General features: G+C 45.8%; 1 protein-coding gene across 1 annotated transcript in view; it reads right to left on the reverse strand.

The window, feature by feature from the left end:
• LOC126249093 (outer dynein arm-docking complex subunit 3) overlaps window positions 1-17,488 on the reverse strand; it is a 350,869-nt gene that overhangs the window by 221,835 nt on the left and 111,546 nt on the right. The gene's annotated exons all lie outside the window — the stretch shown is intronic.

Below are 17,488 nucleotides of genomic sequence, written 5' to 3' on the forward strand. Positions count from 1 at the left end.
CGCTGAATTCACAGTCTGCAGAGTCTGAGGTAAATCAGGTGAAGAGCGACAGAATGAAATACGCCGGCCTCTGATGGGAACGTAGGACCGAGGAATTTGAAGTACTCTCCTGGGAGTCGGAATTCCGGAAAAATTGGTGTTTGTGCAGACGCTAACCTTGATGGGTGGCCTGGGAGGAGCAAAATTGAAGACATTGAGAGGAAGGGAAATTTTGTGGGAATTTCTTCACTTACCAGAGCAGGCATTGATCGGCGCTGGGAAGCAACGCATAATTAACGCAACTTGCACTGCAATTGGCGTAAGTGATTTTGCTGGAGGGGAAATCGAGGCGAAGAGCGGACTGGGGGAAGTCCCCGTAGAGGTCTTCTGTTCCCAGCTTGCCTTGAGTGCGGACGTGGCGTTCTTTACTCAGCTTGTCTGAGAAAGAGTGAGCATCTCTGTAGTTTAGGACTTAGCAAATGGAACGATTGAGCTTGGAGATAGAAAGTTTTGGTTCAGCTATGTACTGAGCAAGATAGCTATGAGTGAAGAGACGAGCGCAGCCTTGCGGCACCACGAGGTTGGCCGACGTCCGCACAACGACAGCGCTCCGCCACGCTGAATTCGGTGATATTGCGCCCGCTCCAGCCGCTGATTAATTTGTTGGATCACGTCGGCAAAGTTTCCACGAGAGTTTCATGGGCCGTGTATTGTAGAATTCTTCTCGCACTTCGCATTACGCCTGGGTCAGTCGATAGGAATTACTTTTGATTTATCGCGCTTTACTCCACACAAACGCAATTTATTACCACTGCCTGTTAGGAGAGTCATGTAATGTGATGATTGAAGGTCGTGAGTTAAAAGTAAATCTGTGCTAATCGACTCCATCTGTTTTCAATCAAGTAGTTGAAATCCCAAGTCACTTTGTTAATTAATTTTATGTTCAACATTTGCATCTGGTGTTCAACAGCTGAATATAACATCAATGTGCACCCGTTTTTAATTAAAATGGATCAATTCTGAATCAATTAATGTCAACACTGCCACTGCAGTTCAATCAGGAGTCACAGGGCCTAATTACTTTCTTTGCGTTATCTGACACTGTGGCAGTTTTGCACTCTCTGTTGATCTGTTAGTGAGTTACCAGGAGTGAGCACACACCAAAACCAGATAAGTGACGGGTGGGGAGCTACATATGGCTGACCCATGCCAGGATACGATACTTCGGGATTTGCTAGGAAGAAGACTTAAAAAAGGAAATTTTTCCACGTGATCCATTGCTTAGCCATTTTTAATTGAAAAACGGGTAGCATTAGTTACAATAAGTTACATTGTCTTCTTCATGTGCTGTCCTTTGAAATTGACATTTATAGGTGCCTCTGCATTGTATTTGTGAGTTGTTGGAGTAGTTATGATGTGCAGTGCCGTAATCAGCCGATGCTGAGCACACAGAACACAATCATTGGTACTAGCCTTTTTGGGGGAATGCTTCATGAACTGTTTGTTGGGTCATTGCTCACACCTAGTGTATCAATTTGTGTCCTGATATATGTTTTGTGTTTTCCAATTATTGAGTGTAAGGGGTACCTGGGTTTTGAGTTTTCGTGTAACATAAAAGTGCAAATGATAACGAGGGGAAAAGCCAAGACAACTGCAGAATATAATCAGACTGTTACTCGGGAGATCATGGGTGACAGTAGGGAAAGCTCTACCGATGAGCGTGACGAACGCGAGTTGCAACTTCCTGAAACTTCTCACGACTGGTTTAGTCCCCTGAATAGCAAGGATGTTGATTCAGGCAGTGATACTGAGGGCTCAGGGGACGCAGGGAGTACACGATTAATCCATAAGGAGGGAAGATCCAGCCTAAGAAGCCAGAGTGTGTTGGAACAAAACGGTGTCCGACCATTATCAAACGATTCATTCACAAGTTATCCGACGGGGGCGCGGAGACGGTACTTTCTAGATATCGAAGGGTTCCTCAGAACAGAGGAGAAGAGTGGCATTTTCAATCACAAAAGGACGAGGATCAAAATGCGGCTACTCTCAAAAACATTACGAACCTGTTGCAACAGATGCAAACGGTGAACTTAGAGCAGAGCGCCAACCTTAGTGCCGAAATTAAAAAAAGCGAATTCGGAGCTGAAAGACAACCTTAATGCCCAAATTAAAAAGGCGAATTCGGAGCTGAAAGACAACCTTAATGCCGAAATTAAAAAGGCGAATTCGGAGCTGAACTATAGGCTCACAGAAGTTCATAGGGAAGTAAAACAGGAGGTAAAGAATCTCGGCGTCAAAATAGAGAAACAGATTGCCATCATCAAACGAACGGCAATTGTAGCCAAATTAATTGCGAAAGGTGCAAGGAAAATAGCGAGAGAAACTCGGGACTCCACGCAAAGCACGGCAAAAGTAGAAAAGGTCATGTTATCAAGGCTACAAAGCCGGATAAAACGTGTTGAAGAAAAGCAACAAGAGCAACCGGACATAGGGCCTAACGAGATGTTCAAAGAGGAGATGGCGATATTAAAAAGAAATTTAGAGGACGTGGTAAAACGTCTCATTACAGAGATATCAGGAAAGCAGAAGGGTGTAATTACTGCGTCGACTGAACCGTCACTTTCCGGAACATAGATAACCGCTTCACGGTGTGACAAAGTTGACACGATAAGCAACGGGAGCCACGCCTTCATTCACAGCTCTGAGGCAAAGACCGAGGTAAACACGGACAGCGCGCAGTAGTCCAGTGAGCACAATTGCTGTCAGGTGATAAGATGTACCGAACAACTGTCGAAAATACAGAGGGGGAGAGATGACGATAGCGTGTCGGAACGAATTAGTCCACGTCCCGAAGTTCATACGAATCGTAAGAACGGTCGAATTGATAACTGGAATGATGACCAGTTTGACCACAAGCATTTTGTATCGGTCCGAAAGTTCCATCACTACAAGGACGAACCAAAAACTTTTATGGGACAATTCGAGTTATCTTTGCCCCCACACTGGCCATTGATGTACCAGCTGGATTTTGTGTGCTCCCATATGGAGGGCGCGACCGCTGAGTACATGAGATATGTAGCGAAGACGGCGTCTCGTTCGAAGATTTCAAAAATGCCTTCTTGGGCAAGTATTGGTCTAAAAAAAAAAAACAAGAAAGGATCAAACAAGAGATTATGATGGCCAGAGATATGGAAGGGGCAGGGTACCGGAGTCCGGTTAAATTTTTTGAAAATATGACAAAAAGGAACTAGTACCTAGACAACCCATGTAGCGGTGCGGAAATCATCAGACTGTGCTACATGAAACTTCCCGTCTCGTATCAACAGTCACTTGCCGGTCGTTGTGGTAGCGCTACTGAGATACGGGCATTCTGCGCGAACTGGAATTCGCATTTCAAGAGGAACAGGCGCGGGAGAAACGCTGACAGCGTGAACAAAATAACAACCGTCGCAATAACGGACCCCAGTGGGATAGTAGGCCAGTACCGAACTACAACGGCCACAATCAAGATAAGAGTAATGGCAACTCGAAAAGAAGGTACACGGAAGAAGAGCAACACTCTCCGGTGCAACACAATAAATCACAAAGGACTTGGAGCGGTAATCAGTAATCGGGAAGGAACATGAATAATGGTTACCAAAATAACAACCAGGAAGAGGTCGAAGTCCGCCCTCCGAAGCCTGGTCCATCCCACCTTAACGGGCAGGATTACGAATGACTAGATCAGAGCGCGGACAGGAATTGCAAAACGTCCGTAACCTCGGAACTAGTCAGTAACATAAACATTATCGAATACGAGGATGTCACCGAGTTACTCCTCGAAGAAAAGGAAGGGCAACAAAATAAAGAAATATACCCACTAGTCAAAATCAAAATAGGTGACTTAACGATGGCCGCTATAATTGATAGTGGAAGCCAGCTTTCAGCGATCTCAGAAGAGGTATTTAAGACATGTAAGAATGTGCTGAACCCACCGACTCTTGCCACACAAAAGACGAAGGTCAGGGGTGCATTACTTGGAAAGAGTATAGAAATATCTCAACAGACACGTTTAGAATTCGAACGTCAGGGACATCAGTTGACTGCTAATCTTTTTGTCATTCCAAAACTGTCCACCGATATTATCATTGGTATGGATTTCCTATCACCGAACAAAGCCATAAACGATTTGGGTCGAGGAGAAGTCACATTAGGAGAGGGTGACAAAATCCATCTTCGTTTCGATGAACAGGCAATCCCAGGGCAGGTACAAAAGACTACAGTTTCCAAACCAGGAGGAGTCAACAGGTGAAGCCGACGGCGGACAGGACAATCGAGATAGTACTTCGAAAGAAGCACAGTTAGGAGAAATACATAAGGAAATAAGCGAGAAATTGCAGGGCATAAAGGTCATAAGAGACGCAGACAAAGAAGGGTTAGACAATGTGCTAAGAAGGAATATTGAAGTTTTTCTCCACAAGACGGGCTCCATAAAGGGCTATCAATATAAATTTGACGTAAAGAGGCACAAACCGTTTCGAGTACCGCCGTACCCGATTCCGTGGTCGTACCGAGATCGTGTTTTTATCGAACTCCAGCGGATGCAGAGGGAGGATGTGATAGAGCCAGCAAAGTCACAATACAACAGCCCACTCAGGATCGTAGACAAAAGGAACGGGGAATTTCGACTTGTGTTAGATTCCCGGCAGATCGATACGATCATAGTTCCGGAAACCGACAGACCCGAGAGGCTCGATGAGTTGCTGCAGAAATTCCATGGAGTTTCGGTGTTTCCCTCTCTGGATTTGAAATCCAGCTTCTCGCAAATCGAGTTGGATCCATAATGTAGAAGATACACGGCGTTCATCGTATTTGGTAGATGCTATCAATTTAAGAGACTCCCCTTGGGCCTGAATATTTCGTCTGCAGCATTTATAAGAGGATTAGGTACAATTTTGGATGAGGGGTTAAAGGAGAGAATAACATGTTACGTTGATGATATCCTCATTGCGGAAAAGACATGGGAATCTCACAACAATCTTCTAGGAGAAGTGACCTCCAAATTACGAAAACATGGGGTGACGGTAAATATAAAAAAGTCCTGTTTTGGAGGAAGACAAGTACATTTTTTGGGTCATGTCATCTCAGGGGAAGGAATTATGCCAGACCCAGAGCAGATGAGGGCAATCGCAGAATTTGTAACGCCTACCACAAGGAAACAGCTGAGAGGCTTTCTCGGTGTCCTGAATTTTTACAAAAAATTCATATATATAGAGGCATTGGCGACACCAAGACTGTGTCAATTAACCGGAAAGAATGCGACGTGGGTATGGGACAATGATGCAGAAAGCGAATTCAGTATGCTAAAATCAGCTCTGGTAAAGGCTCCGATTCTGCCACATCCCGATCTGGCGCATGACTTCTGTATGGCCACGGATAGCGCGAAAACCGGGCTAGGCGTAATGGTCTTCCAAGAATATGAAGAAGATGGAGTAAAGATACACAAAACGATTGCGTTCGGGAGTCGGGTGCTGAGTAAAAGCGAAAGGAACTACTCAGTAACCAAACTGGAGGCCCCCGCGATAGTGTGGGGGTTGCAGAAGTTCAAGCACTTTTTATTCGGGCGTAAGACACATGTCTATACCGATCACAGAGCTCTGGAGTTCTTACTTACGGCCAAATTAACGCATGGGAGGCTTGCGAGATGAGTTGCTGTCCTCCAGGAATTCAGTTTCACAATAGTCTACGTACCGAACCCACAAATGTAATAGCGGATGCACTATCCCGTTCCCCTCTGGGGATAAGCGATTGTCAGGCTGAAGAACTGGAACAAGAACATTTCTCATTGTTCTATCTACGAAAAGTGGCATTTGAAAATTATATCACAGTGACAATGCGTGATATTGGGTGAGAACAAGACAAAGATCCTGTGCTGAGAGGAATAAAAGAAAAGTGGATAGATAGAACGCAAGCCAGGCTTAGGCAGCATTATCTGTTATGAAAAGGGGTCCTGTTTTACAGAAGAAATCCGGGTGAGACGTTGTGGGTTGTGTGTGTGCTAGAGGAAGTAATAAACAAGCTCATCTGCTATACACGTCTCAGTTATGCTCACTTTGGACCCAGGAAATGCTTCTTGAAACTAAAATGCGTCTGTCACTTCAAAAACATGGAGAGACGAATACGCAAGGTTCTCGCGGTATGTAAGAAGTGTCAGAAGGCGAAAACAAGTACTGTAGCCATGCAGCCGCCGCTGTACCCCATTATTCCGGAGAAATTAAGACAAATAGCGGCGACGGACTTGATGGGTCCGTTACCAACCACACAAAGGGGCTATAGATACATCATGGTGGTCTTAGAATTAACGTCTAAGTACGTCACCCTGACACCACTGAAAAGAGCAACCGGGACAACGGTGAGCAGGGCGCTACGTAAAGATTTCCTGGCACAGGTAGGGCCAGTAGAGTATATTTTGTCAGACAATGGGCCACAGTACAGGTCGGAGGTATGGAAGAGAACACTTGCAAGTCATGGAATTAAACCAGTTTTCATATCCCACTTCCACCCCAGTTCTAATCCCTCTGAAAGAACAATGAAGGATTTACGAAACCTTTGCAGGTTGTACTGCAGTAAGAAGCACGCCACGTGGGACATCTTCATCAAAGATTTCCAGGAAGTAATTAATGAGATACCCCACAGCACCACACTGTTAGCGCCAATTACGGTACTAAAGAACCGGGACCCGCCGGACAGACTCCGTCAGTTAGTGGAGTTTCCTCCAAGAACACGTCAGCGACATGGGACCGTCGTGGAGGAAGCCCTACAAAATATCCGACGTGCAGGCGAGAAGCACAAAGCACGAGCGGATAAAAGGGCGCGAGTACGACAATTTGTGGTTGGGGAAAAGGTACTCATTAAGACACAGCGGCTGTCAAACAAGCAAAGGAAGTTGTGCCACAAATTCTTCGCCGCGTATAGTGGGCCTGTGCGCGTGCGGAGAATAGCGCATGCCAACGCATTCGAAGTAGAATCCATAAAAACAGGAAAATCACTGGGAGTGCATCCGATAGCACCTGTAAAGGCATTTGTGGAATGATGAACTGCAGACTTTGTACATGGAATTGTGGTAAATATAGGCTTAGAATAAGGATTTTTGTTAAAGTGTCTTGTTTGTTTGTGTATATACTGATCTTAGTGGTAGAATGTCTCGTTTATATGTGCCGATATTTTGCGTTTTTATTATTAATCATGATATCTCGCCTCTCGATGTTGCGAAAGTAAAGTGCACTAGAGTATTTTGTAAAGACACATGATTAAAGAATGGAAAACAAGTATTTCTGGGCGTACCTCTAGAAAAAGATTGATTAGGAACTCTGTAAATTACACAAAAGTTCCCCGTAATTGTATCTCCGTCATTGGAGAACATATTAAAGGTGGCCAGTCCCGTAGGTCGTTACGAGGACGCACCGACGCATCTCGTATGCCCCTGAACACGTAAGAGGTGGACAGCTACTCGCAATTGCGTGAATTAGCGCACCCAGTGTATGTTAAAATGAACCGGATATAATCATCTACAGAGCGAACAGCAGCATTGATACGCCAGAAATACTTGTTGATACCAAGATAGTGTAACAACTGCGAGTGTGAGCAGTGAGCTACACTCCTGGAAATGGAAAAAAGAACACATTGACACCGGTGTGTCAGACCCACCATACTTGCTCCGGACACTGCGAGAGGGCTGTACAAGCAATGATCACACGCACGGCACAGCGGACACACCAGGAACCGCGGTGTTGGCCGTCGAATGGCGCTAGCTGCGCAGCATTTGTGCACCGCCGCCGTCTGTGTCAGCCAGTTTGCCGTGGCATACGGAGCTCCATCGCAGTCTTTAACACTGGTAGCATGCCGCGACATCGTGGACGAGAACCGTATGTGCAGTTGACGGACTTTGAGCGAGGGCGTATAGTGGGCATGCGGGAGGCCGGGTGGACGTACCGCCGAATTGCTCAACACGTGGGGCGTGAGGTCTCCACAGTACATCGATGTTGTCGCCAGTGGTCGGCGGAAGGTGCACGTGCCCGTCGACCTGGGACCGGACCGCAGCGACGCACGGATGCACGCCAAGACCGTAGGATCCTAAGCAGTGCCGTAGGGGACCGCACCGCCACTTCCCAGCAAATTAGGGACACTGTTGCTCCTGGGGTATCGGCGAGGACCATTCGCAACCGTCTCCATGAAGCTGGGCTACGGTCCCGCACACCGTTAGGCCGTCTTCCGCTCACGCTCAACATCGTGCAGCCCGCCTCCAGTGGTGTCGCGACAGGCGTGAATGGAGGGACGAATGGAGACGTGTCGTCTTCAGCGATGAGAGTCGCTTCTGCCTTGGTGCCAATGATGGTCGTATGCGTGTTTGGCGCCGTGCAGGTGAGCGCCACAATCAGGACTGCATACGACCGAGGCACACAGGGCCATGGTGTGGGGAGCGATCTCCTACACTGGCCGTACACCACTAGTGATCGTCGAGGGGACACTGAATAGTGCACGGTACATCCAAACCGTCATCGAACCCATCGTTCTACCATTCCTAGACCGGCAAGGGAACTTGCTGTTCCAACAGGACAATGCACGTCCGCATGTATCCCGTGCCACCCAACGTGCTCTAGAAGGTGTAAGTCAACTACCCTGGCCAGCAAGATCTCCGGATCTGTCCCCCATTGAGCATGTTTGGGACTGGATGAAGCGTCGTCTCACGCGGTCTGCACGTCCAGCACGAACGCTGGTCCAACTGAGGCGCCAGGTGGAAATGGCATGGCAAGCCGTTCCACAGGACTACATCCAGCATCTCTACGATCGTCTCCATGGGAGAATAGCAGCGTGCATTGCTGCGAAAGGTGGATATACACTGTACTAGTGCCGACATTGTGCATGCTCTGTTGCCTGTGTCTATGTGCCTGTGGTTCTGTCAGTGTGATCATGTGATGTATCTGACCCCAGGAATGTGTCAATAAAGTTTCCCCTTCCTGGGACAATGAATTCACGGTGTTCTTATTTCAATTTCCAGGAGTGTATATTTGTGTTGTGCCATTGTGACATTGCTAATCCGAAACATGTTCACAGGCCTTATAAAACCATTCGTGACAAAAGGAGTAAACGGGAATAAAATAGAGGAGAGAAGAAGTGTCGCAATAGAACTCGATAAAGGACGCTATCCAAACTTCCAACAAAAATCTTGGTAAGACTGACACATGTCTAAGTTTGTTGTGTTTTATACATGTTCGCTGGCACAATAAGAGGGACGTCAGCCACATAGGGAACTCAGAAGAAAAAACAAGATTAGAGATAAAAAGTAGTAAATAGTAGATATGTAGTCGGGTTGGCCAACACCGTGTTAGTCGTAGGAATTGGTAGTTAGAAATGGTGATGGGATCCTGTCCAAATAATCTTGATTCCCTATTCCTTGATTGTGTGTGTTTTTGAACGACTATGTAGCAAGTTGTCTTGTACATTTTTATGTTTATGTATAAAAAAAAGTTCTGTTACATTTCTATTTTAATTGATCCTGAAGTTACTACGAAGGCTTTCCCGGCGTAATAATTGAAAATATTTTTCTCGGGTATGCAGCCGGATCATGACGTCTTCAAGACACAATATTTCTGCGGTCCAACTGGCCGCCATCATCAGGTGAGAGCGCTGGTGCACAATCTCGCCGGCGAGATTGTGCACCAGCGCTCTCACCTGATGATGGCGGCCAGTTGGACCGCAGAAATATTGTGTCTTGAAGACGTCATGATCCGGCTGCATACCCGAGAAGAATATTTTCGATCCTGAAGTTGATTTACAAACAAGTAAAATTATTCCTTTTGTAATGAAATTAGTTCATTGTCTTCAAGCAAATGAAAAAAAGTATGGTACCGATGGTTAAACATGAGCACTTTCCATGTGCTAAAATTAGTTGTCTTAGTGTGTTCAGGTGGCGTAACTGAGCAAGAGGGAGTTGAAGCTACGACACCTGGCACACCACACACGAGCTGACAAGGAACGAGGACGACAGCAATGAGGGGAGCACACAGCTGACGATGATGATGGCCTGCAGACCACGCCCTGAATCGACGGGGCCGGTGGTTAACTCAGCAGCCAAGGAGAGGTGAGATCCAGCACCTCTGTGTACGACAAAGAGGTCGGTCCTGGTCTCTGTACACGGTGCGGATCGGGGGCAGCAATGAAGAGGTCCAAGAAGGTTGCTATATTTGTTGCTCGCCACGTCAGGTGGAGCGACAGCACAGCTGACCTTTTGTGCCTAATGACACCAACTTTGAGGACCTGAGCTAAAAATAGGCTCTCGTCTGATCACGGTCCCTCCCTTGCCCTAAAGCGTCTATAGAAGGAGCAATGCCCTGTGGCTGAGCTGCGAGAGGTCACCGATCGTAGATGCACCGATGGGATCTTGGGCCTGTCGGACAAGATGTCAATAACGAGCTCTTAGGTGAGAGCCATCCTGCCTGAAGAAGATGCGGGTGCCTGTGGCGCCATCTCCGTAATCGACGTTGCTCTCTTCTCAGCCGTTAGCCATCCCTCAACTTGCTAGTCAGAACTAGTGTCACTTCCATTCCTGCAAGAAACTTGTGCCGTGTGTGTGAGTGTGTCAGTGTGGATTCAAATTAATAACATGCGCCTCAACGAACGTACTCATTTGTTCTGTTTATGAATTATGTTATAAGAAGGTTATGCTGTTATAAATGTGCCATTTGTTAAAACGTCATATATTTGTCATGCCACGTCTGTTTGTGTTAGAATAAGATTTCATACTTATACTTTGTTACAAATACACAACAGTGGTTGCTCAATACGCAATGATTCTTGCCATTTTGCTTATGTGTGTACACAATCCAGACACTGGACTGGGCCAGACCTTGTGAATTGTGTAAAGATGACACTTACACCATGCACAATATAAACGTCCAGAGACGGACACAAAAAAAAAACTTTATTTATAAAATGTCAAAGGGGGGTTCACATATAATTTAATGAGAGCAACTACTATCAACTTCACAAAATGTTACACGAATATTGTTCATGTATGTTTTTAGTAATTTAAGTCGAGTAGGGATGGATAACTGAGAGTGGATGGACCTTAAGTTATAATTGCGGATCTTGCCATTCAAATGACAAGCACAGAGGTGCTTAAACATGTGTATTTGCCCTTTGCGACGTGTGTCCTTGTAATATAATTGTAGTTTTCTTTTGAGTACTCTGACCAATAATTGTCTCAGGAATCGGCAGATATTAAAGTAAAATTAGACTAAATAATGACCACGTCTTTAACAGTAAATCCAGTCATTGAAGGCAGGTACCCTAGGAATGAGTGGGATTGTGCATCAGAGAGGAGGCAGTGGTGATCAATCGCCCGTAACTACTCATGTGAACGGATTAAAAATACCAGTTATGGAGATATTAATTTTGTACCACAGGTGGTAACACCATAGGAGTCATCACCTGTACTACAAAATTGATTTGAAGAGAGGGGCTATGTAAGATGGCAAGAACTATGCACCTTACATGAAGTCATTAAAGATCACCTAACTCACGTTGAGTGAACAGTAGGGCTGAACAAAATGACTGACAAGGCACAATGCATCTTGTAGAGGGTATAGTATGGACGTATTGGAATAATTAATGTTGGGTGATGGTTTTAAAGTAATTGACACGACATGAAAACTTTGTGGAAACGAATCGATTTAGTGGACGCTAGTTTACCCCAGGGAAGTATATAGAGTTGACCGTGGCCGGCTGGGGAACGGCGAACAGAAGCGACAATAGGCAGCTTAGGGTGGCTCAAGCTCTGAGAAAGCGGTAACGCGGCGCAGCCTCCAGCCGCCTTAAGATCAGTGACAGCGTGGGTGGTTGACCCCGACCCCATGCTGCTGTACCGGGAAGCAGACGGAGAACTTGTACGCCTGTTGATAAATGTCCGTCGTCTCGTTTTCAGGGAAACATGGTACGGTGGAGCAGTCAACAGAGGTCAAAATATGCGTGTTCGTGACTATAGCAACTTCACGCTGAATTCACGGTCCGCAGAGTCTGAAGTAAATCAGGTGAACAGCGACAGAATGAAATACGCCGGCCTCTGATGGGAATGTAGGACCGAGGAATTTGAAGTACTCTCCTGGGAGTCAGAATTCCGGAAAAATTGGTGTTTGTGCAGATGCTAACCTTGATGGGTGGCCTGGGAGGACCAGATAGAAGAAGTTGAGAGGAAGGGAAATTTTGTGGGAATTTGTTCACTTACCAGAGCAGGCACTGATCGGCGCTGGGAAGCAACGCATAATTAACGCGACTTGCGCTGCAATTGGCGTAAGTGATTTTGCTGGAGGGGAAACCGAGGAGAAGAGTGGACTGGGAGAAGTTCCTGTAGAGGTCTTCCGTTCCCAGCTTGCCTTGAGTGCGGACGTGGCGTTCTTTACTCAGCTTGTCTGAGAAAGAGTGAGCATCTCTGTAGTTTAGGACTTAGCAAATGGAACGATTGAGCTTGGAGATAGAAAGTTTTGGTTCAGCTATGTACTGAGCAAGATAGCTATGAGTAAAGAGACGAGCGCAGCCTTGCGGCACCACGAGGTCGGCCGACGTCCGCACAACGACAGCGCTCCGCCACGCTGAATTCGGTGATATTGCACCCGCTCCGGCCGCTGATTAATTTGTTGGATCACGTCGGTAAAGTTTCCACGAGGGTTTCATGGGCCGTGTATTGTAGAATTCTTCTCGCACTTCGCATTACGCCTGGGTCAGTCGATAGGAATTATTTTTGGTTTATCGCGCTTTACTCCACACAAACGCAATTTATTACCACTGCCTGTTAGGAGAGTCATGTAATGTGATGATTGAAGGTCGTGAGTTAAAAATAAATCTGTGCTAATCGACTATATCTGTTTTCAATCAAGTAGTTGAAATCCCAAGTCACTTTGTTAATTAATTTTATGTTCAACATTTGCATCTGGTGTGCAATAGCTGAATATAACATCAATGTGCACCCCTTTTTAATTAAAAGGGATCAATTCTGAATCAATTAATGTCAACACTGCCACCGCAGTTCAATCAGGAGTCACAGGTCCTTATTACTTTCTTTGCGTTATCTGACATTGTGGCAGTTTTGCACTCTCTGTTGATCTGTTAGTCAATTACCTGGGGTGAACACACACCAAAACCAGATAAGTGACGGGTGGGGTGCTACAACGCATAGGCCGGTTTGTGGTAAAATGATACGTACTGGTGAAAAGTAACATCGATTCAACAACACTACAGCACTGTCTACCAATCCTGTGAGTCCACATCTGTTCGTGTTGCGTGACTGATCTGCGAAGCAAAAGCATTATGTGAATGTTACCAGGAACGTAAATGTTGGCATACTCCATTCGAATATGTGATGTGAAAAAATCTCTGGGAAAGACCGCGTGTTTCTCCTAGAAACATTGGGTATTTTAGAGTATGTATGGAAGTATGTAGGAATTGTGTTACTCGATCAGAGTGTGAGATTGAGATAGATGTGTAATCGACAATACTATTGCGATGCAACCTCCACCGTGCACTGTACAGCCGTTGGTAGTGTATTTGTTCTAGATTTGGGATGTTCATAGGTGCTTGAGTTGGCTCCAAGCAGGTGGGAAGACCTGTGGTGGAGTTCGTAGTTGACCTGAACGCAAATAATCCTATTGCTCATTAATAGGACTAGAAATCCCGTACATGGTGCTCGAAAGTGTTAACTGCCGTAATTGCCTGGCAGTATCTTGTGCGAGCTGAAGTGGGATGCAAGTGTCTGGTTCGGATTCATTTGCTTCTATCTTAAGGGAAGTAATCCAGATGCTAAAAACTGACAGGTCGGTGAGCTAAATCAGATGAATAGATGAGGCTCAAGTTCATCTGCATGGATTTTTAAGATAGGTGTGATCCGCCCACTAAGATGTGACGGTGTAGGAGGCGAGTGACCGCAAATCCCGTCGGTATGTCACCTAGAGACTGTGGCAGTACAATCCGAATCGAGGTGTAAGAGGTTCTAAGATGACTGCTGTTGCTGGACTAAACAGTGACATTGATTTTTCCTGGCTTGTATTTATTGGTTAGTTGGCTCTCCAGGTACGATAGTTGGACGAGTGTGTAAGTGCTGGGTTTGCTTCTAAATAAACAACTAGCCCTATGAAACTTCCTGCAGATTAAAATTGTGTGCCGGACCGAGACTCGAACTTGGGACCTTTGCCATTCGCGGGCAAGTGCTCTACTAACTGCAGGAGAGCTTCTGTAAAGTTTGGAAGGTAGGAGACGAGGTACTGGCAGAAGTAAAGCTGTAAGGACGGGGCGTGAGTCGTGCTTGGGTAGCTCAGTTGGTAGAGCACTTGCCCGCGAAAGGCAAAGGTCCCGAGTTCGAGTCTCGGTCCGGCACACAGTTTTAATCAGCCAGGAAGTTTCATATCAGCGCACACTCCGCTGCAGAGTGAAAATCTCATTCTGGGAACTAGCACTATGCACATGCGTACTATCCGTGTGGATATGCTGTGCTCTAGACAGAATTCGGTATCATGGTCGGTCCAATATCGAACAGCGTGTGAAAGAAAAAGAATGAGCAATGCTGCGATTAAGTTCCGAATCTCCTCCTGCTCTTGCAATAGGTCTGAATTATACGTGGAGGTCTGAGGCTGTTGCTCTGACATAAATGATTCAGTGGATAGTTTACGGAAGCTATGTGATACTGTTAGATTCGTATTATCGAGGTATGCTCCATTTGAAAAAAAGGTGATATATTTCTTACGAAATGCTATGCTAACAACGAAGACTCTGGCAATCATTCGATATCGATGTTACACTTCTGAATTTCCTTGTACAGTCAACGTGTACTCTTTTCGGTTGTGACATTCCTCCAGCGCTATTGTTCTCGTTGTGATAGCTCTGTAACTCGTCAGTGACTGGACAGGTTTCTAACTCGTGGAACAGTGCTTTCGGAACTTGATGGAATTTCGAGAGAATTAGCATGGGTCTGTGACTTGCCGGGGGACATCTCTCAAGTGTATTCAAATGCTATATATCGAAGACTGGAAAATTCTTGAGAATGTGGCAGCTCTGACGAAAGGGAAATTGAGAGGTAGCTCCATACCGCTTCTTCTAAGTGTTTTGGGCGAACATATTACACCCTCTCACAAACGTCTCAAGCAGTGACTGCAGTCATAAAATTAGGGGTTAATACGAAATTTTTTACCGAGAGAATCGGCAACAGAAGTTACGCCTTTTGTTTTCTCGATAAGTAAGAGACAACATCGTTTTGTGTGGCTATAAATGGATGGAGTGACATCTTAATAGGTACACAAAATTTACATTTTATATTCAGGGTGAAAAGTATTTAAACCGACAAACTCTGGGAGGTTGTAGGGGCCATCAAAACAAATATTTTTCCCTCATGTCATTTTTTCCTTTGAGGAGTATTTAAACTGGTTGAGGAAGATTTATCTGGCGGCAAATTAATTAAACCGCAAACACTTTTCCATTTTTTATGACCAAGAGACAACAAATTAACACAACCCAATTTCAATGACAGTGGATTTTCGAAAATGCCTCCATTGACACGTAAACAATGGTTACACCGTCGGATCATGTTCTGTCTGACACGGGCAAAAACCCCAGGAGTATCCTGAATTATTCCTCCTGCTGCTACAATCCGGGCAACCAGATCCTCTTCTGATGCAACAGGAGTTGCGTAAATAAGGTTGCGCATATCTCCCCACACAAAAAAAAGTCCAGAGGGGACATATCTGGGGATCGAGCAGGCCATGGTACAGGACCACCTCTGCCAATCCACGTTTCTGGGAACCGTCGGTTCAGGAATCACGCACACGACGACTGAAATGTGCCGGCGACCCGTCATGTTGGAACCACATGCGTTGTCTTGTAGGGAGCGGGACGTCTTCCAGCAATTCTGGCAATGCTCTAGCGTGAAAATTGTAATAGTGCCTGCCATTTAATGGCCTCGGTAGCAGATACGGCCCAATTAAACAGTCCCTAACAACATCGACCCACACATTAACGAAGAACCGCACTTGATGAGCGCTAGTAACTGTGGAATGTGGGTTATCCTCACTCAAAACATGCTAATTGTGCATGCTGAAGACTACATCACGCCCGAACGTTGCTTCATCAGTAAACAACACAGAGGATGGAAATGTCGGATGCATTTCACACTGTTCCAGGTACCACTGTGAAAACTGTCCTCTGGGTGGATAATCAATTGGTTCCATGTTGTGGACACGCTGTGAGTGAAATGGACGTAACAATTGCTCTCGAAGGACTGTTCTTACATTCGTCTGATTCGTCCCCATATTACGTGCAATTGCACGAGTGCTGATTGAAGGATGCCGCCCCACATGCTGTAAGACAGCTTCCTCAAATTGCAGCGTTCTTACCGTGGGACGGCGTCCCTGTCCAGGTAATCTACTAAATGACCCGGTCTCACGCAGACGTTGGTACACAGCAGCAAATGTCGTATGATGCGGGATACGGAGATTAGGATATTGTTGTTGATAAACCCGCTGTGCAGCTCGTCCATTGTGGTGCGCTACGTAGTACGCACCAACCATATCAGTGTACTCACTCCAGGTGTATCGCTCCATTAGTAAACAGAGACAATGCACTACTACACTGGTGGACAGCAGTTTCCTACAACTGAAGAGCGTAATACGGCCTCTAACAACTGAAGATCGTAATACGGCCTCTAGCAACTGAAGAGCGTAATACGGACTCCACCGGTTTAAATAATCCTCATAGGAAAAAATGACATTAGGGAAAAATATTTGTTTTTATGTCCCCTACAACCTCCCAGAGTTTGTCGGTTTAAATACTTTTCACCCTGTATATGCTTACTTTGCAAGTCATCGCACGCTGTGTGGCAGAGAGTATATTGTACCACGACTAGTCATTTCCTTTCCTATTTCACTCTCAAACAGAGTGAGAGAAAAAGGACTATCTATATGCCTCCGTACGAATGCTGATTTCTCGTATATTATCTTCGTGGTTTTTAAGCGAAATATACGTAGGCTGAAGAATCCTTCTGCAGTCAGGTTAAATGGTGGTTCTCTAAACTTCCTCAATAGAATTCCTCGAGGGAAACGCCACCTTCCCTCCAGGGACTCACATTTGAGTTCTCGAAGCATCCAGCCACTAATTTGGTGGCAACCAAGAGGAATACTTCTACAGAGCAGTTAATGCAGGTGTACTGAAGGAAAGCCAGGTCCTCTGGCACATATACGTCTGGTGGTGGCTGCTGTTCACAAGCAAGGTCGGTGGTGGCGGCGGGACAGGGGCAGACGCGTCACAGGGCTGGGGAAGAGAGTGTAGCATCCTGCCATGTCTCAACAGAATTAGTTCGGGAGCAGTATACCGGATTTCTAAGTGACTCACTTCCACCAGCTTCACAAAGGAACCGACAGACAGAACGTAATTAGCGTTGGATATCTTCAGCTATCCAGGCTTCAGCTCTCAGCCGATACGCGTCTACAGAGTG

This window comes from Schistocerca nitens, chromosome 3 (genome assembly GCF_023898315.1).
Source record: "Schistocerca nitens isolate TAMUIC-IGC-003100 chromosome 3, iqSchNite1.1, whole genome shotgun sequence".
NCBI classification, from domain to species: domain Eukaryota; kingdom Metazoa; phylum Arthropoda; class Insecta; order Orthoptera; family Acrididae; genus Schistocerca; species Schistocerca nitens.